A 22,037-nucleotide genomic window follows, 5' to 3' on the forward strand; every position below is an offset into this window, starting at 1 on the left:
AGGCCTCCAAAACATTAAGGGTGGCTCACTGCACACACACACACACAGAATTAATTGATTAAAGACTCAGACCGGGCAGAGTTTTTGTTGGCTTTTTTTAAACAGCTGTATTGAGAAATAATTGACCGCACGTGTTTAAAGTATACAGTTTTGTAAGTTTTAACATATATAGTAGCCATGAAATGATCACCAAAATCAAGATAGTGAATATACCCAGCAACTGCACATCTCCTTTTCCCACAGTGGAGCAGTTTACATTTTCTAGAGTTGTATATAGGTAGAATCATATAGTAGATGATGTTTTTGTTTACTTTCCTTTTTTTAAGATCTTATTTATTTATTAGAGAGAGAGAGCATGAGCGGGGGAGGGGGAGGGGCAGAGGGAGAAGGAAAAGCAGACTCCCTGCTGAGCGGGGAGCTCAATCCCAGGACCCCAGGATTGTGACCTGAGCCAAAGGCGGATGCTTAACCGACTGAGCCACCCAGGTGCCCCATCTTTTTGTCTTCTTTCAATGAGCATAATTATTTTGAGATTCTATCTGTGTTGTTGCATGTATCAGTAGCCCATTCCTTTTTATTGCTGAAGTATCCCATTGTATGGATGTACCTTAAATTGTTTTTCAATTCCCCTGTGGGTTTTTCTCCATTTTTTTCAAGCTTTACTGGGATATAATTGACATATAACACTCTGTAAATTTAAGGAGTACGATAGGATGATTTGATACACGGATATGTTGCGAAATGATCCATTCACCTGTTGATGGACATTTGGTTGTACCAGTTTGGGGACTATTACAAATAAAAATGCAATGAACATTCATGTACAAGTCATTGTATATAAACATACTTTCTTTTTTCTTGAGTAAATACCTGGGACCAGATTGGCTGGATCATATGGTAGATATGCTTAATTTTTTACGGTACTGCCAAACTGTTTTCCAAAGTGGTTTTCAAAAATCAGTTGTTCATATATGCATGAGTTTATTTCTGGACTCTGTATTTTGTTTCATTGATCTATTTATCAACCTTTTTGCCAATAATACACTGTTTTGATTACTATCGCTTTAGAATATGTCTTGAAATCAGAACAAGCTCTAGCGTTGTTCTTTTTCAACATTGTTTTATTCTGTTTTCTTGCATTTCCATATAAATTTTAGAATCAACTTGTTAATTTAAAAAAAAGAACAAAACAAAACAGAAAAACACCTGATGAGATTTTCATTAGGATTGCACTGAATCTATAGACCAATGTAGAAAGAATTGACAACTTAGCAGTATGGAGTCTCAGACCCAGGACATAAGGTATAATCTCCATTTATTTTAGTCATCTTTAATTTCTCTCAGCCGTATTTATAGTTTTCAGCATGCAGGTCTTTTGTCAGATTTGTCCCTAAATCTTCCCTATTATTTGATACAATTGTGAATGGTATCTCTTTATTTCAATTTCTGAGAGTTCATTAATAGTATATAGAAATACAATTGATTTTTGTATATTGCCTGCAACATTCCTAAACTCATTTATCATTTTTGGTAGCTTTTTTGTAGATTCTGCTGGATTTTCTTTATAGATGTTTGTGGCATCTGCTAATAAAGATAGTTTTACTTCTTCCTTTCTAGTATGCCTGCTTTTTTATTAGTTGTCAAATTTGTAGACATAGTTGTTCAAAATATTTCCTTATCGCCCTCTTAACATGTGGTCTAGAGCGCTGTTACCTCTTTTGATCCTGATATTAATAATTGGTGCCTTTCTCTTTTTTTTCTAATTAGTGTGGCTAAAAGTTGATTGCTCTTGAGCTTCTCAAAGAACTAGCGTTTGGTTTCAGTGATTTTCTCTGTTGTTTTTCTGGTTTCTATTTCATTGACTTCTGCTATGATCTTTATTATCTTTACCTTTTAACTTTATTATTTACTTTCTTCCTTTTTCTTTGGGATTCATTTGTTCTTCTTATTCTAGCTCCTTAAGATAGAAACTGAGATCACTGTTAAAGATGTTATTTTCTAATACAGGCATTTAGTATATAAAATTTCCCCCTAAGTACTGATTTTGTAGTATCCCACAGATTCTCATATGTTGTGTTTTCATTTTTATTTACTTCAAAAGATTTCCAAATTCCTCTTTCATATATCTTCAATGGCCTCTTGTTATTTAGAAGAGTACATTTTGGTTTCCAAATATTTGGGGGATTTTTTAGAGCTCTTTCTGTTATTTATTTCTAATATAATCCCACTGTGGTCAGAGAACACACTTTGTAGGAATTAAATTCTTTTAAATTATTGAGACTTGTTTTATGGCCCAGAATATGTTCCATCTTGGCAAGTGATCCATGTACACTTGGGAAGAATGTGTATTCTGCTGTCCCTGTGTGGAATGTTCCATGAATTTTATCACTGCTTTTGATTACGAGGTGCGTTGGTATAGCTTTCTTTATGGTTCTTATGATTGGTGTTTATTGAGCATTTTGGACTTGTGGGTTTATAGTTTTCATCAATTTTGGAAATATCTTAGCCATTTCTTTAAGATTTTATTTATTTCTTAAAGAGAGAGAGAGCATGAATGGGAGAGAGAAAAGCAGACTCCCTGCTGAGCAGGGACCCTCACTGGACCCGGGGCTCGATCCTAGGACCCTGAGATCATGACCTGAGCCAAAGTCAGACACTTAACTGACTGAGCTACCCAGGCACCCCATCTTAGCCATTTTTAAAATTTATTTCTAATTTAATCCCACTATAGTCAGAGAACACACTTTATATGAATTAAATCCTTTTTAATTTATTGAGACTTGTTTCATGACCCAGAATATGCCATAGTTTTCATTAGCTAGACTTGGTTGGTAGTATTGTTCAAGTGAACTGTATCTTGCTGATTGTCTGTTTACTTCTTGTATCAGGTATTGACAGGGGGTACTGAAATCTCTAGCTATTACTAGGGACGTTTCTATTTCTTTTTGCAAGTTGACCTAGTTAAAATATCAGTTTTGTTTCATGCATTTCAAAGCTCTGTTATTAGGGCATAAAGACTTAGAATTGCTATGTCCTCTTGATCATCATTATAAAATGATCCTCTTTATCTTGGTAATATTCTTTTTCCTGAAGTCTGCTTTGTTTGATATTAATATAATCACTTCAAGTTTCTTCTATTAGTGTTATCATGGTAAATCTTTTCTCATCCTTTTAAACTATTTGTATCTGTATATTTGAAGTGCATTTTTTGTAGACAACATATAATTGCATCTTGATTTTTTAATGCATTCTGGCAATCTCTGTATTTTAACTGGTTATATATATACTATTTACATGTGGTGTGATATTTTATATAGTTAAGTTTAAGTCTATCATCTTCCTATTTGTTTTCTGTTTGTCCCATCTGTTATTTTTTCCTTTCTCTGCCTTCTTTTGGATTTATTTTGCATTATATGATTCCATTTTACCTCTTTTGTTGGATTATTAGCTATAACTCTTTTTCTTGTTATTTCCATGGTTGTTTTAGGGTTTATGGTATACATCTTTTTTTTTTTTTAAGATTTATTTATTTATTATTTTAGAGGGGGGGTGCAGGGGGAGGGGCAGAACAGAGGGAAAGAGAGAATCTCAAGCCGACTCCCACTGAGGGCAGAGCCTGACAGGGGGCTCAACCCCACAACCCTGAGATCATGACCTGAGCTGAAATCAAGAGTCTGAAGCTTAGGGGCGCATGGGTGGCTCAGTCAGTTAAGCATCTGCCTTTGGCTCAGGTCGTGATCCCAGAGTCCTGGGATCAAGTCCCACATTGGGCTCCTTGCTCAGTGGGGACCCTGCTTCTCCCTCTGCTGCTCCCCCTGCTTGTGTGTGCACTCTCGCTTTCTCTCTCTCTCAAAAATGAATAAATAAAATCTAAAAAAAAAAGAAAAAAAGCCACCCAGGTGCCCTATGGTATACATCTTTAACTTATTACGTCTACCTTCAAGTGACATAATACCATTCACATGTAGTGTGAGAACCTTACAATAGTATATTTCTCTCTCCCCCCATCAGCCTTTATGCTATCAGTGCCATATATTTTACTTTTTGATATGTTATAGATGCACACAACATTGTTGTTTTTGTGTAAGCACTTGATATTTCTGCCTGCTTTTAAGATTTTCTTTTTATCAGTGCTTTTGATTATGAGGTGCTATGGTATAGTTTTCTTCATGTTTCTTCTTTTTTGGTATTTATTGAGCATCTTGGACTTGTGAGTTTATAATTTTCATCAGTTTTCGAAATATCTCAGCCATTTTATCTTCAAATATTTTCTCCTATTCCCACCATGGCTCCGTTGCAAACTCCAATTACACATATACTGGGCAATCTGAAGTTATACCACAGCCCAGTCATGCTCTCTTCTTTTCATTTAGTTATTTTTGTGTGTATGCTTCATTTTGGATAGTTTCTATTGCTCTGTCTTCAATTTGTATCTTTTCTTTTGCAATCTAGTCTGCCATTGGTCTCATCCAGTATATTGACTTTTTATCTTTAGAAGTCTGATTTGGTGGGGCACCTGGGTGGCTCAGTCAGTTAAGCATCTGCCTTGGGCTCAAGTCATGATCCCGGGGTCCTGGGATCCAGCCCCACATCAGGCTCCCCGCTGAGCAGGGAGCCTGCTTCTCCCTCTCCCTCTGCTATGCTCTCTCTCTCTCTCTCTCTCTGTCAAATAAATAAATAAAATCTTTAAGAATAAATAAATAAAAATTTAAAAAAGAAGTTTATTTGGATAATTTTTATATCTTCCGTGTGGCTACTTAATTTTTTTGAATATATGAGATACAGTTATAATAATTGTTTCAAAGCCTTTCTCTGCTTATTCTAATATCTGTGTCAGTTCTGGTAGGTTTTGACTGATTATGGGTCATGTTTTCCTGCCTACTTTGTATGCCTGATGATATTTGAATGGATGCTGAACATTGTTTAACTTTTTGGGTGCTGCATATTTTTATATTCCTGAAATATTCTTGACAGTTGTATTGGAATAAAAGTTAATTACTTAGATGCATTTTGACTTTTTTCAAGTCTCAGTTTTATGATTTGTTAGGCTGGCCTAGAGCAGTGCTCACTCTAGAAGTAATTATTCCCGATTACTGAGGCAAGACCTTCCTAAGTAGTCTACTCAATGACCCATGAATTACGATTTTTTTCTGTGGGAACCAGCTCTGTGTGAGGACCAGGTACTCTTCCCCTTCATCTTCTTGGATACTTCTTTCCCCAGCCTTGGGCAGTCTCTTTCCATGCATGCAACAATCAGTACTCTGCATATCTTCAGGATTCTCTCTGTGAAGCTCTCCTTTCTCTGGCTCTCTGTTCTGCAAATTCTATCCATTTTGGTCTCCCCAGTCTCTCAACTCTGTCTCCTCAACTCAGAGAGTCCACCATGCTCCATCTGTGTAACACCTTCACAGCCTAGAAACATTCTCATGGCAGGTAGTGGGGGCACTCATGGGGTTCACCTCATTCAGGGTTCACTGTCCTTTGTTGTCTTTTATTCAGTGTTTTAATAATTTTGTTTCATATTTATTGGCTGGTTTTTTAAGTTTTTTGGTTACAGTTTTGTCTGTTTGTTTATATTTGGTGAGAAGGTAAATCCAGTCCCTGTTAATCCATCATGGCTAGAAGCAGAAGTATTCAAATCAGAGTTTTTGGTTAATTCTTTGGAGAAAGTAAAAGGTCTTCAGCACCAAAGACTTTATTATAGCCTCTCTTTGTTGAGACTTGAGCTTCCTTAAGAACTCCAAGTGTTGACTGATAAGTAGATACCTATATAGCAAATGCAGCCTTTACTGAGTGAGGAGAAAACATTTCATAAACCACGGTTGGTCATCATCTCCTGTGGGGAAAGTACAATTACTGCTTGTTATATTTTTCACTACCTAGCTGGCCATGGTCCATTGAAACAGTTTCCTTGATTGCTTCTTTGCTCTCTTACTATGTAAATAAAGATACAATGCAAATTTTAACTCATGATATTTCTCTTGTATCTTTGTATGCTAAATTCTGTTGGTCTTGAGGAAGTACTGAAAAATAGAGTTCTTTTAACTTCCACTCCTTCTTATGAATGTCAGTTCTTGAGACATCCTTTCTAAATGGGAGTGTTTTGTGACTTGTCAAAGAATTTAGAACTTTTACAAAATATAGTATTGTTAGGCACTATGACCTATGAATATTATTGCAATAAATTTTTTAATTCAGTTGTAAGAATTTAGAGTTGAATATTTTCTATCTAAGTAATATGCAGATGGCTAGTAACAAACAGTCCCAAGAGATGTTACAGGATCCTGTAAATGATAAGGTAACGGGATCAGGTAGGTGTGTGGTAAAGCATCTTTCAAGTAATTTCCAAGATATATGATAATTTAAGAACATCACACATAGGGAATATCATCTGAATCATGGACACAGGAATAAATGAGCTTTATGAGAACATAGTCTCGGCTATAGAATACACGTAGGTGGTTTACTGATTGGTGAAAATCAGTCACTGATGTGATAGCTGCTATTAATTTAGGGCTCAGTGCTGGATATGAGAGTGAATGGGGCTTCCTTCCAAACTGTGCCGAGAACATGCTTCCCATCAGTGACGTGTTCAGCACCTCTAATCATCCACTACCCACACTTCTTTCTCTCTGCCAGATAGCTGTCCCTGTCTCCCAACTCCTTCCTTCCATTGAAGACAGAAACATAGGCAGGGAAAGAGAGCTCTTCTCTGCAAATACTGACAAAGCCACAATATCTCTTTGCATGCTTGGTTAGTAAGAAATATGACTTGTGTCTAAAGCTCTGCATAGCTACGTAAATGTGGATTCATATTTTAAAAATTCACCCCTGTGAGTATGTCATTTGAAACACTGGGTGGTTCCCAATGGTTTTGTAAATATCATTGCCCATACTATATAGCGAAGAAGCCATTGGTAGCTTTGTGTTGAAAGAAATATTGGACCTCATTTTTGAGTTTGGGTATCCCGGAAGAGTCTAAAAAAGGGAAAGAGATTTTTCACTTTTGTTTACTCCAAAGCAAATCCCCATGTACACAGTGTGGTATGAATTGGGCATTCAATGAATTGTTGTAGACTAATGCAATAAATGAATGGATGCTGTTGATGATGAACGCTTGTTTCCCAAGAAGCCCAGAAATAAACAAAACAGTTTGTCTATTATATCACATGACTAGCATTAACTATGAAATGTATATAAAGTTACTGAGAAACTAAACATCTACAATGCTTAAAAATTCATTTTCCAGGTATTACTGAATATCATTATCATTTAGCAAGGCTATGGTAACTCTAATTACAATTTTCAGCAAAAAAATGAGTGAGAATGATCCTATCAGGGAGAAAATTCAATGTATAGTCTAATACTTTCTTTTTAAGAAGTCAAAAACCTATTGTATTTTTCTCTAGTTATTGTAGATATCAATTAAATGTCAATAGTAATCTTACAGAAAGCTAGTTCTGGTCGACTTCAGTTACAAAGCCATTGGTATATAGGCCAAAGTCAACCATGGCTAGAACTGAGTACATAAGAGAGTATTTATTTAGCAATACTTTCCTTTTTGTGCCTGCTTCTTGCCAGCACCATTTGAGGCTGTTTATAACTGGAAATGCTCTGAGGATTTCTTGATTTTTCTCCTTGCCTTGCTGAGCCATTTTTTCCCATTTCAAAATTATCTGGTGAGATTGGGGCAGCATTTCTCATTGTGTGACCTTTGACTACTTTTATCAGATTTACAACAAATGCTCATTTTTAATGAGCAAGCTCTTGCCTTCTTGCCCCTCTCCAGACCACAGAGTCGGAATTGAGGAGAGAGATGGAAAGCAGCCTTTTCAACAAGGTTCTTTGGTCATATTCCTGAGCCCTTTAGTTGAAGAATCACTAGGTTTTCTGGGTGTTAAACAAGCAGAATGTTTAAATATGGGTTGAACCTGGCTTTGAGACATACGAATCAAGGTCCAGAGACAACTATAGAAAGATGCCTTTTCATTTCTCTTCTTCTTTCCTGGCAGTTAAAACAGGAAAGACATTTCCGCCTTAAGAATGGGAGAGCAGGGGCGCCTGGGTGGCTCAATTGGTTAAGCGACTGCCTTCGGCTCAGGTCATGATCCTGGAGTCCCGGGATCGAGTCCCGCATCAGGCTCCCTGCTGAGCAGGGAGTCTGCTTCTCCCTCTGATCCTCCCCCATCTCATTCTCTCTCTCTCTGTCTCATTCTCTCTCTCAAATAAATAAATAAAATCTTAAAAAAAAAAAAAAAAAGAATGGGAGAGCAGAGGAAGGTATGAAATTGCTTTCCAGCTCTGAGACTGATCGGAAGGAAAGAAATGTTTGCAGAGCCTTTTCTGTACGTTCTTGTGTGTGTGCCATTACTATGCGAAGTGGTACACATCTCACTGCATTTGATTCTCACTCTAGCCCACGAAGAAGAAAATGTGTGATCCCCTTTTAGAAATAAAAGAACAGTGGCCCAGGTGGGTTAAGTTGTTTGCTTAACATCACAGAGTGAGATGGGAAAAGTATCCTTAGAAAATGATACCAGCAAGACCCTGGGGCCCATAAAAGCACCTCTCATTTGTCTCTGCTTTTCTTTGATCATTGCTCCAGGGAAATAGAATTGTCCTCCATAACTTAGACCTCGGGGGCTATTGTTACAGGGTGGGCAGTTCACAGCCCCTAATGAGTACTGAATACATATAATTTGCTAGGTGCTTACTGCGTATATTCATTCATTTAGTTCTCCAAACCTTACCTAAGTTCTATTATTTTCCCCCATTTTACAGGTGGGAATACTGAGGTAGAGAGGTTAAGTAACGTACAGAAGGTCACATAGCTAATAAGTGGAGGAGCAGTATGATGCCAGAATCTAGGACTTTAACCATTCCATACACTGCTTCTGGATGGATGAGGGTTGTCTGTCTCCTCCCCACGGGGGAGGCGGATCTGAGTCATCTGAAGTTTCAGCTCCTTCTTTCCCTCATTCCGAACTGTGTTGTACATATTCATGGTCTTAGCCCGTGGTGGTATAGATGCCTCTGGACGCCAGGAGCCAAATGCCTTCCACAGGCTGGGCTGGGCGACAAAGCACTCATCTCCTTTCCGAAGCGCATGAATACTCATGGAGGAACAGAACCTACCAGAAAGCTACAAACGGCCCCGTGTGGGTCAAGTGTTCCCCAGGAGAGTGCTGGTGTCTGAGTCGTTGGTCAGGTGAGGGCTCTTTGAACCTGTTTGGCTTCCTTGGTGAGAATGCAGAGGGGCACACCTTGCCTTTGCAAAACAACCATCTGTGCCAGGTGGCAATGATGTGGAAATTCCGAAACTGATACTGGGGAACCCTGGCAGTGCTCAGCGTGTGGACAGCGGTCCACCTTGGGCAGCCTCTTGCCTGCTAGGAGAGAAGGCTGAATGCCCAAAACAGGACTGCAGGTGTGGCCCCGGTTACCATTTCTGGAGGCCTCTGTGATCACGTCTGACTTTAGTCATCAGTGCACATTGATGACCACCACCCCTTTTTTTAAATCAGTGATTTGAAAACGTGCTTAGAAAATTAAAATAGTGTTGGCCACCTTGTCTCTTTTGCTGTGTATAAAATTTTTATAAGGAAAAGGCAAAGCAAGTAGGGTTCAGGAGGTGCTCTGTGGGGGAAATACACATGAACGAGGATGGCAGCTCGACCTCCCTGAGAGCTCCCCAAGCAGCAGGCCTTGATTTCTTTCTTTTAGTAGCTCATTTAATCCTCTCAATAACTGATAGTGTTGTTTATTATTGCTTTAACAAATGAGGAAATGGAAACATAAGTAAGTTAAACAAGTTGGCCGTGGTTAAACTGCTCATTAGTAATGGAGTAATCACTAGGCAGCCTAGCTCCAGAAACCATAGTATTTGCCTTTCATTCATCCATCCATTCATTCATTCATTCAGTAAAAATTTACTGCGTTCCTATTTAGGGCCAGCATTTCTGATGAGAGCTGCCTTATCGGTATTCTAGCACTAGTACCTTCCCATGGCCTGTCCTAAGTCTTAAGGATTTTTTCATTTGTACATTTGTGTGTAGATGTGTGTTGTGTTTACTTTAAAGGCAATACATATGATGATACTTTCTAGGACATAATGTTTCTGAAAGATGCCAGGGACCGGAAAGACTGTGCATACCCAGAATTCACTGATGCATCTTGTTACTCCTTCATAATAATATAAAAAGCAGGGTGAGACATTTTCCTAACTCCGCAATACAAGAAATCTCACAAACAGAATTAGGAGTCTGTAATCACCCGCACACACAGAATACTGTACTTTAAATCTACAGCTCAGGTTGCCCGGGTGTGGCGCAGTTGGTTAAATGTCAGACTCTTGGTTTTGGCTCAGGTTGTGATCTCAGGGTCTTGAGATCAAGCCCTGCGTAGGGCTCTGTGATCTGCCCCTCTCGCCCCCTCCCTTTCCCTCCCTTACACACATACTCTATCTCCTTCAAATAAATAAATGAGTTTTTAAAAAAAATAAATCTGCAGCTCAAGAATCTATCTCATGATCTTAAGCTATTTTCTTACCAAAAAGAGTTTAAGAAACTTTGAATAGTAGACCACTTTCTTGGAAATTCACCACATGCTTTGAACATGTTCAAGACTTCACGAAGTTCTTCAATATGCAAACATATGATTTTGTTTAACCCGATATTGTCCAAACTTACTTGCATATGAAATTTTTCTTTCAAGCAATATTTATTAATGGACTGCTGACCACACTTGTGAAAATGTCATTGTGGATATATACTATACCGTTAAATAATAAAGCAGAAAGTGACAACTGTAAGCCTATGTTAGATCTGACCACAGGATAGAACCTAGGTCTGTTCTGATTCTTTAAACAAAAAATCTTTGGATTCAGTCAAGAGATGTCCATCTGGGTACTAAGCCAGTTAGGACTTCCTCTGCTCCAGGCTGAGCAGGAGGATATACCATACCAAAAAGGAGCAGACATTGGCTCAGGAATGCCCTAACAGATTTCACTATGTTCCCTTTTCTTTTCTCAAAAGCTCTCATCTCTTTGTACCTCGAATAATGTAGAAACACAAAAGAGCCAAACATTAGTGATCCTATTAAAAATTAGTTATTGCAAGACTATCCAATCATGTTTATTCTTATCCTCCCTCTAGCCCCATTTCTTGACTGAGACCTTATTATATGTGCCCTTTCATTAGTAGACTTGGCGAGAGCCTCAGCCCAGCATCCCTAAAACACGCTCTTACCCCACTTAGAGTGATAGAGCGTATTGCATAATGGTCTTAGAATCTGAATGCCATTTGCATTTAAGTGTGTGAACCTGGAGACACCCAAGCTCTTTTCAAAGCCCACGTGGCTTTCGAGGGCAGTCTGGCCATGTCCATTAAAAGCAAGAACATGTCTTTTCACCCAGTTGTCCACCAATTTTAGGAACAATCCCATGGAAGATGTTACTGAAATATGAAAAGATAAATATAAAAAGATCTTAAATCATTGTTTCTAATAGTAGGAAACTGGAAACTGCCAAAATGCACTTCAACAGGGCTTAGTTAAATCAAGGACAACTCATACATGTGATAGGCTCCTGTGTGGCCATCAAAGAGGAGGGCAGCCCTGCTCTGCTCGACTGACGTGGAAGTATGTCCAAACTACCTTGTCACGTTTAAAAAGAATCGAGTTACAGAACAGTAAATATACTGTGGTTGTTGTTAACTTTATTATTTACTTTTATGCATATAAAATGGAGTTTATACATAGGGAAAAATAAGAAGAAAGTATGGCATAGCCTAAATTTCTATTATCTCTGGGAGTGAAGTTGTGGAACTTTTGTTCCCTAAGACATGCTTTTATAATTTTTTTTAACAAGAAGCTTGAATTATTTTAAATTTAAAAAAGTAAAGACAAAAGCAATCAGCGTAGCGCGCCTGCGTGGCTCAGTCGGTTAAGCGACTGCCTTCGGCTCAGGTCATGATCCCGGAGTCCCGGGATCGAGTCCCGCATCGGGCTCCCTGCTCGGCGAGGAGCCTGCTTCTCCCTCTGACCCTCTCCCACTCATGTACTCTCTCTCTCATTCTCGCTCTCTCAAATAAATAAATAAATCTTAAAAAAAAAAAAGCAATCAGCGTAGTCACTGAACTTTACCTCTTTAAAGCTGTGTGAAGAGAATAAAAACATTTTGCTTATCACTTTCCCTCCATTAGAAAAACGCCCAGTCACCTTTCTCACTGGGCAAAGCTGATGGAAGTTGAAGATTCCTAATTGCTTTATCTAGAAAAGCAAAAGGTCTACTCTTAAAGACAATGGGTAGAGTGGTGGTTTTTTTTCCAATTGTAAAAGTAATACTTGGCCGTTGTAGAAAATTTAGAAAATACAGGAAAAAAAAAAGGGATTGATTCATATGCCTAATACTGGGGCATTAATTGTATTATCTTGTGATATTTCTTTCCTTTGAGCATAGATTTTTCTTGGTTGAGATCACTTGCTGCCTACATTTTACATTTTGTTAGATTTTCAACTTTTTATGTATGTTGAGGCTGCTTTAATCTTATCTGGCCCACTTTTCTCCCTCTCTTCTTTATGTTCTTATGTTTGGAGAGTAAGCGTGCAGCATGGGGAAGGAGTACAGGGATACCTTGCCATTACACATTTTTATTTCATTAAATATAAACTCACACATGGAGGATAGGGGCCAGATTTTCTTTATGTCAGAACCTCTAGAACCTTCTTAAGTAAAAGGTTGTTAAACAGACGAATAAGTGAATGAGTGAATGATTAAAGAATGAACAACTGGAGAGCCCGGTTGAGGCATTTTAGGAAGTGAACTCGACAAGACTCTGCACCTCGCCAGTCTCCACGGCCCCCCACCCCCGCCCGCTGCCTACAGGGGCTGTGGAACACGGTGACTCTGCAACCAGGCACCCTTGGCTCAAAAACACAGCCTTGGCTTTCACCTGGGCACGGTACTTATATTTTTAAGCCTCGGTTTAACTGTTAAAACAGGGGCAGGAGTAGTACCTGCCTCAGTGGGTAGGTTAACATATGCAAAGCATATAGAACAGGGTCTGGAACGCTGTTTTGCTGTTGGCAGTTTTGCTCTTCTTACTACTGCCATTCCGTATCAGGCCCTTAGGACACACAAGCTCTGGATTTAGTACTGGAGCCTTTTCCCACACTCACCCTGTGGTCAAACTGAAATAACTCCTCGTTCCCTGACCATCCCGGCCTTTGCCTTTTTTAATATACTTAGCCTGCTGAATGTCTTTTTCTCTTTTATGTTCTTGATTCCCTGCTGGCTGCCTTTCTCCCTCCCTTCCTTTCCCTCTGGCAAATATTCCGCTCGTCCTCCAGAAATCAGCTCCAGCCCCTGCCCCTGGAGCAATGCTCCCCTTATGCACCATCGCCAGCATCCTACAGGAGCTCCAAAATAGCCTTTACATGCTTCTCCTAACTCTCCTCCCATTGTGTCGAATTGTTTGTTCGTGTATCTGCCGCCCATGACCAGAGACCAGACTACGTCCTTGGGACCGGGTCAGCCCTTGTTCATGCTATGGCCCAATCGCTGGCACAGAGCCTGGCCTACGCTAGAGGCCCTCAGTAAATAGTGGTCAAGTGAGGAAAGTAAATGGAGTTTACACTAGCAACTGCATTGATCAATCTTTCAAAATGGGCTTGTGAAAAGATCAAGCTAAATCAAAAATCAGTTCTGAGTAACAACCATAAAATTAGACTTTTTCAGCTTTCAATCTTATTTTGTTTTCACTACTTAAGATGGAGTTACTGCTCCTAAATTCAATTTTCCTGCGTTGATGCCACACTTATAACCTTGAAATTTAATATACTGAACTTACTGGAATACAATTTGGACATTCCACGATCGGATTTGTAAAGCACGGGCGTCTCAGGATATGTACTGTAACCTTTGTTGCTATATTCACTGTAAGTACCTGTGGAGACATTCAGGAGAATCACTGTAAAAATCAGCTACAAGGATAGGTGGACACACTTCTCTGCTCTTCAATTCAAACATCTTCTCTTGGAATTCCAAGGAAATAAGTCATCAACTTTTGATAGCCTCTGGGACAGAGGAGCATTGAGAGTATATGCAGAGGGAATCCAGTTAATCCTAAAACCTCATGTTAGCTGAGTCTTCTGGCATTTTCTCCCACCCACACATTCAACCATATTACCCTGGATATCATTTACTTTTCTTTTTCCTTCTTACTAGAGCCAAAGTTACCATAGAAGCAACAAAAAAACAGGGATGGGAGAAACATTGGAGAAATGAATCCTCCCCAAAGGTAATACATGAGCTCCTGAATAATCAAAGCATGACTGTTTTTAAAGAGGGAAACATTCCCTACAACCTAGAAAGATATTTTGATAATTTAGTACTAGTCTAGCTGCCCTGTCATGGCAAAGAGATGTTTTTTTAAGTACACATGCATGGAGAGACCTGCTGCTATCCCTATTTATAATGTCTTTTTTTTTTTTTTAAGATTTTATTTATTTATTTGAGAGAGAGAGAGAGCACGAGCAAAGGGAGGGACAGGAGAAGCAGACACCCTGCTGAGCAAGGAGCCCAACATGGGACTTGATCCCAGGACCCCAGGATCCTGACCTGAGCCGAAGGCAGATACTTAACCTACTGGGCCACCCAGGTGCCCCCTTATTTATAATGTCTTAAGAGAGAGAAATGGTCTCAGCTCCATTTAACCTAACAGAACATAAGGCATACTCCTCTGTAACCAGTCCAATACTTCAGCATCACATTCCTGCTTCTTGTCCCAGAATCACTGCATGTAATTCACCAAACAACAATTTGAGTAGTCACTGAGAACTGAAATATATTCAGTATATCTGCTAACCTGGCAATTTTAACATTTGGGATTTGAAGAGTGAATATATGTGTGTGTGTGTGTGTGTGTGTTTTAATCCTCAAGCTCTTTTCAAGATGCTGAAATAATTTAAAGGATCAGTAACAGAAATTGAATTTTGCAGGCTGTAAGTTCTGTCTACACAGAGACGAGCGTGCCCCCTCATAATAACCAGCCATCAGCATTTACCAAGTGAAATCACTAAACTAAACATCAAGAGTTGGTTTGAAGCCTAGCCAGTCCACGAGGAACAAAGAAATCTAATACCGTATTTTAAAGGGCTACTGCGAGTTTTATAATAAATATTTCACCTTTTCCTGTTTCATGTGGTTTTCCCTCTGTTTTCCTGACACTGAAATTATGTGCATCTTAAACCATGAGCATTTGGATATATGCTGCCTTGTACATTTGTGAGAATCAAGTTTTCATAATAATAGCTTCTAACACATGCCAGTTTGAATCCTCGGGGACTTGCTATATGTGCCATGTCATTTCATTTGCCTTTATCACCTCCCTGAGATGGTAGAGGGGAAGATATTTGGTCCTCAGTGGAAAGAACTGAGGTCCGTAGAGGTAAAAGAACCTCATCACAGAGTAAATAACAAGGAAAATGCCTTCCAGATGACACTAGCCAGGGTAAATTTGCAAAGAATGAATTTTTTGTTAACTGATATATCGCCAGCACAAATAGGCACTCAAATATTTGTTGAATGCGTTGAGAAGAGCTACTAAAAATGCAGTTGAAAAGCATGCATTTCATAGTGGTGCCATTTAGCATGAATTATCTTAAAACATTTAAACTCAGCATTCATACTTTTGGTAAAACATCATCTCAGAAATGAGCTATAAGAAGAGCACTACAGCTAAATTTGACTCAAAAAAGTCATTAAAATAGTATGATCAATGCTTGGACAGAGGCAGGAGGAGGGAGATGGTCCATTCAGCTGAAAATACAATATCTTAAATGTAGGAATGAATGAAATGACTCTGTAAGATGTTTTCTCAATTTATTCTAGAAATCAAATTTCTTTGTTTCCTGCTTTTGAAAATGCTTAGCTTGACATCCTTGAAGACACACATCTTGGATTTCAGAAGGAATATGGCAAAGAAACTTCCCAAAACAAATTTACCCATACCAGATCTCTCTCTATATATCCATCTTTTTACCTATCAGCTATCTGCCATCTCTTTGTTTAACCCATACTAGAGCCAGATATATTTTGCCTTTCTTCACTGTTACACATGCTCAGGAGGCCGTAGGAGGAGATTTGAAGGGCTATCTTTATATTTTTCAAAGAAATTAAATAGAAGATTCCCATTTCATAAGTAGGCCTAATAGTGATGTTTTGCAATGTGGATTCATTAGGAAACAGACTAAGATATCCGTTTCAGTTAAACATGTTGAACTGGCCACAAATAGTTACACATGTAATATATACTGTAAGAATGTGATAGACTTCTCAGCTAAAGGCAGTAGTTCACAGGTGCTGGCCACCAACCAAGATTGTTTGCTCGCTCCTTGGAGAGACTGTCCAAAGTATGGCCCAATGCCTGACATGGGGGGTGGGGTGGGGCACTGAGGACAGGGGGTCCCAACTGCCTCACTGTGAATCCTGGCTCCACCACTCACAGTTTGGGTGGCCTTGAGCAACCATCTCGTTGTCTTCCTAAGCTTCAATCTCCCCACGTTACCTCCTCAAAGGGCTGTCCTGAGGATTCAGTGAATTAATATATGTCAACCTCTTGGAATAGATAATTAGCACTTCAGTGTTTCTTGTTTTTGTTGTTGTTATTGACAGTATTATTCCAAAATTCTGTTACAAGATGTTTTCATTTATGAGAAGTACTTGAGCATTAAAAAAACACAATTACGGCATAAAAGAAGAATGTTGGTGAAAATATTTTAAGCGTGGTATGATATATTGCCAAAATAGTAAATAATAATAAAAAATAAAAAATAAAAAATAATAACTAACCCAATCAAATGGATGCACAATAGTCCTGAAAATAAAAGTATCATTGCATATTTACTCATGCAAAAAAAAAAAAAAGTCTAGAAAGTATACTGACTTTAGCAGAGCTTCTTCATTCAAAGGCTTAATTTCAATATCATGACCATAACTTTCTCCTGATTCATCCTTTTCTCTCTCTACTCATCTTTTATTACCTTGCAAGCACTTTGCACTGTTTTTAAAAAAACATGACTAGTTTTTCAGCTGAACTCCCCACTACTACAAATTCAAACTGTAATCATAAATCGGTGCCAGGGTGCATTTAAGCAATTAGAATGCTGTAATTAAAGTCTGCTGTGTATGTCATCTTATAATGCATAAGGGTAAGTACAGAAGTCGAGAGCTTGGTTCTTTTTTTTTTTTTTTGAGAGCTTGGTTCTAAGTATTTACTTAATGACGGTTATTCATCTGTTCTGCAGTTGTCTCCCCTCGTATTTATCAGATGCGGGTGTCTTGGAACCTCCATGCTTATTAGCAGAGCCTGACCTATTTAGGCTCCCTGCCTTTCTTGCATCGCCTAACAATTTGGCTGTAGATCACCACACCTAATTTTCAGGGCAGTCTCACTCATAAACATTCGCTCCCTTGCTTTGAAACTGTGTTGGTGCAAGAGTTCATAAAAAGGACTCAGATACTGCAGAATGGTGGAGCCAGTGTCTCTCGTACTTACCATGTGACCATCTCATTCTTTCTGGGCTTAAGAAGAATAAAGCGGAGCCTCAAGATCTCAAAATGGGTGGGGGAGCGGAGAATAAAAATGAGAGTTGGAAGCAGAAAAACTCATAGTCCTGATATTTTTTGCAGCGTTATCTGATAGGACATTGTCCTCGAAATATTTAGTGTTTTTTTCTTAAGTATAGATTAATTCGTTAAAAATATTTTTTGATTGTCCACGATGTGGTAGGCACTATGTAGATGCTGGGTGTACAACTCAGAAAACAGATCTCCGCCTGTGTAGAGTTTGGAGTTTTGTGCAATGAATACCCTATTTCACAAGTTGTGTGTATCTAAAATCCAGTTCCTATTCAAGTTTTTCTAATTGTCTCATTAATGTTCTTTATAGCTTTGGGGGTTTTTCCTGTTCTGATCCAGAGTCCAATCCCAGATCACACATTGCAGTTAATCATCGTGCCTCTATAGTCTCCATAACTGGAAACAGGTGGCCGGTCTTTCTTCAGTTTTTCTTCCACTGGTACTTTTGAAGGGTATAGGCCAGTTGCTTTGCAGAATGTCTCTCCATTTCTGACGTATGGATTTGTATAATTCAGTGGTTTAAAACATGTATCGTGTTGGACATGTCTCAGAATCATCTTGGAACTTGGTGAAAATGCCGAGACCCACACCCTGTCCTATTTCATCCTGTCTTACTTCAGTCAGCCTGGGCCTCTGTATTCTTCATTAGCTCTTGTCCCAGCAATTCTGCTACACACCAAAGTTTGTGAGTCACTAGTCTAACATAATTTCCTTGTGGCAGGAATACCGCATAAGTGATGGGGGTTCTCAGTGTATCTTGCAAGGAGGCTGGCCAATGTCAGTATACCTCGGGGTTTTATTTTGTATTGAAAAGATTTACTTATTTATTTGAGGAGAGTGAGAGTGAGCGAGCACATGTGCATGTGCACGAGAGAGAGAGAGAGAGCACAAACGGGGAGAGGGAGAAGCAGACTCCCCACTGAGCAGGGAGCCCGATGCGGGGCTCCATCCCAGGATTCTGGGATCATGACCTGAACCAAATGCAGACACTTAACCGACTGAGCCACCCAGACACCCCATCAATGTATTATCATCCATTCTGCCATTAATTTTGATGATCAAAATGCTCCTATTGCTGTAGCCTTGGAATCAGCCATTTTTCCTTTCTGTGGAGAACGGTATTTAGAAATCAAGATCTGAAAAAAAAAAAAAAAAGAAATCAAGATCTGGTTTGTATTTAAACTAGTTGGAAGTTCATCCCAAGAAAAAAAAAAAAGTGTCACCTGTCCACCTAAAAATAAAATGCATTGCATGAACCATACCTGGGCTGATCCTCGGGAAAGTGCGGTCTGCCTAGTTTCCCTTCTTTCTCATTTCCATTTCTGTATATTCCTTTGATTATCCTCCCACAGACGAGCACTAATTCACATGCTGCAAAACTTACTCTTTCTCTTTGCTCCTATCTTCATTGTGATCAAGTTTCTGAGAAGCAGTCTGCCCAGATACTTTGGTCATAATGCTTATGTCTTTGAAACTGCGATACACGCCCACAGAAACACCTGTACTCATTGGCTTTCCTTGTAATGCTTTTTCCTTTTTCAGAGCGTTTTTATATCTTGTTTTTCTTTTTGTCCTCAAACTCCATGGAACATGTGAGACAGGTATTATTATTTTCCTTTTATGTTTTTAGAAAGTGAAGCCAGAAGAGCAAAAGACTTTCTAACATCTAACACCAACTTGTGTTTGGTGTTTTGAGTTTGTGTATTGAGTCCTTGACACATAGGACTTAGCTACAGTGCCCATAGCTGGTGAAGCCTGGGCTGTGTTCTCATGGTTCAGAAACTCATTCTGAGTTGAAAATCCAGGCAAATCAACTGAATAGTGAATCAAGAAACACAAGAAGCATTCCCTTTTCTAAAAGGAAAGAAAAATACTTCCATCGACTTTTTACCTCACTACTCTTTTAGTTGATCTTCTACAGATATTATTGAACATCCTCTCTGTGCTAGGCAGTGTTCTAGGTCCAAGAGATATAGCTAGGGCCAGGTAGATAAAAACCCGTGCCCTTAACCTATGAGACAGGGGTGATGGTGGGAAGAAAAACAATAAAGAAAATAGATAAGGTGTGTAATGTATTAGAAGGTGCAAATAGGATCACCACATACTTCATACAAGGTGCTCACTGCTCAGCTCCATGCCCGAAGGTGCCATGAGACCTTGGACGGAAGCAACTAAAGATGGAACTGTCACTAAGTAAGATGACAAAAGCTTTAGGGAAGATCAGGAGTTCTGTTTGTTTGCTTCTCAGCCGTATATTATAGTATAATATACATATAGAAAAGTGCATGTAATGTAAGTGTGCAGCTCAACAAATTTTCACAAATTGAACACATCTGTGCAACTAACATCACTATCAAGTAACCAGAATAGTACCACCTGAGAAGCCCCTCACACGTTCTCTTCCAGTCATTAATCCCCCCCACTCCCGTGACTTTTAATAGCATTTATTACTTTTAGGTGACTTTATATTTCATATAACTGGAGTCATACCATATATGCTCTTTAACGTTTGGCCTGTTTTTGCTCAAATTATGTTTCTGAGATTCATCCGTATTGTACGTAGTTTAGGCTAACTTGTTCATTTTCATTGCTGAATAGTAGTCCATAGTCTAAGTATACCACAGTTCGTTTGCTCATTGATGGGCATTTGGGTAGTTTGCAGTACTTAGTTATGACAAATAGCACTATGTCCATCATTTAGGGGACATATGTAAACATGTCTGTCAGGTGTTTACCTAAGAGCAGAATTGCTGGGCCATCGTGCATATGTGTGTTAAGGTTTGGTAGACCTTGCCAAAAAGTTGGTCCAGAACTAAGTTATAATCCACCAGCAGTGATGAGAAGAATATAGTTTTGATGTGTTAAGTAAAATGTCTACTTCATGCAGTGCGATCAGATGGACCAAGTATATTGCAAAGAAGTACACCAAAATATTACTTAAAGACGATTTCACTATGTGCCTACAAAATGGAAATAAATAAGCTAAAACTTATTGGCATTATAAGCTTTGGTGAAGAAATTTAATGGTAGTCAAATACGCTAAAAATAATAATCTTACATAATGACAACCAGGAAATATAAGGAAAAAGGTGGCCCCTTTATAAAGGAAAATATAAAATACTGAGTATTAACCCTAACATTGGATGTGTGTGATCTTTACAGTATATTATAAAACCTTATGGTCACTATAAAGCTATTTTTTTTTAATAAATCCACTTCAGTAGAGACATACATGGTTCCAAAGAGGAAGACAAATTATTATATATATATATACTTTTTTAAACTTGACAAGATTATTTTAAATTTAAAAAGATATGTGTAAGAGAATGTTAAAGATTATTATGGAAAATTAAAGCACTTAGATATTGAGCTATATTATAATGGAACATTGATGAAATGTTACAGAACAACACAAAAATTGAACAGCGTCCCAGACCAAAGTAGATTACTATAGATGTCGTAATATGGAACAACGTAAGAAGCAACATGGTGCATAGTGCAGAGAGAATACAATGAAAGAATCTTTGAGCCTAGGCTTTATGATAAATGTTTTATATTTGTCCTTCATTAATGTTCTAAACAGCCCACTAAATTCAATATTATCATTCCCCATTTTGCAGATGAGGAACTGAGTTTCAGAAAAATAGCTTGCTCAAAACCCCAAAGATTCTTCCAGTGAGGGAGATGGGCCCCAGGCCCGTCTGACTTCATAGGCTGGGAGAGGGAGAATAGATTGAAGGATACAGTTTTTACTCAGTAGGCAACACAAAGGGTTAACATTGGTAGCTCAAACAAAAAATAAGTTCTCAAACAGGTAAGTGAACACAGGGTCACTTCACACATGGGCAATAGCAAATAATATGCAATTGCAAGGGAGAGACTCAAATTGATTAGTAATCAAAGAATTGCAAATTGCAACAATTTTGCAGTATTGATAGTTTTCTAATTAGCAAAAATAATTTTATTTGATGTGGTATATAAAAATACATACATTTCCCTAAGATGGAAAAATTAGTGAGAATGTTTGATATCTTTATCTGGGTAATGATTGCACGAGTCACGTGCCAAAATTCACCACGCTGTGCACTAAGATTTGTGCATATTACTGTATGGACCTCCATAAAAAAGAAAAAAGCACTTTAAAATATAGTCAGTGATGAAATCAGAGTTACTTGTGAGAAAATAAAAGTAGAAATAATTAGATACTGCCAAGGTTAAGGTTGGTATAAAACATTTAGCATGGTTAATATAAAGCATTGAATTTGAAACCCAACTTCTCTTAAGAACCACAGCAAAGAGGGAGTTATGATCACTTGCATAACTCACAGCGGTCCTTAAGGCAAAAACAAAGCAGCTGCTCAGAGAAGCGCAGTCACTACTGGTCTTAAAAACCAGAAAC

General features: G+C 38.6%; 1 protein-coding gene across 4 annotated transcripts in view; it reads left to right on the forward strand.

The window, feature by feature from the left end:
• FRMD4B (FERM domain containing 4B) overlaps positions 1 to 22,037 on the forward strand; it is a 253,901-nt gene that overhangs the window by 154,149 nt on the left and 77,715 nt on the right. The gene's annotated exons all lie outside the window — the stretch shown is intronic.

The sequence above is a fragment of the Mirounga leonina genome, unplaced genomic scaffold, assembly GCF_011800145.1.
Source record: "Mirounga leonina isolate KUSES-001 unplaced genomic scaffold, KU_Mleo_1.0 Mir_94, whole genome shotgun sequence".
NCBI classification, from domain to species: Eukaryota; Metazoa; Chordata; class Mammalia; order Carnivora; family Phocidae; genus Mirounga; species Mirounga leonina.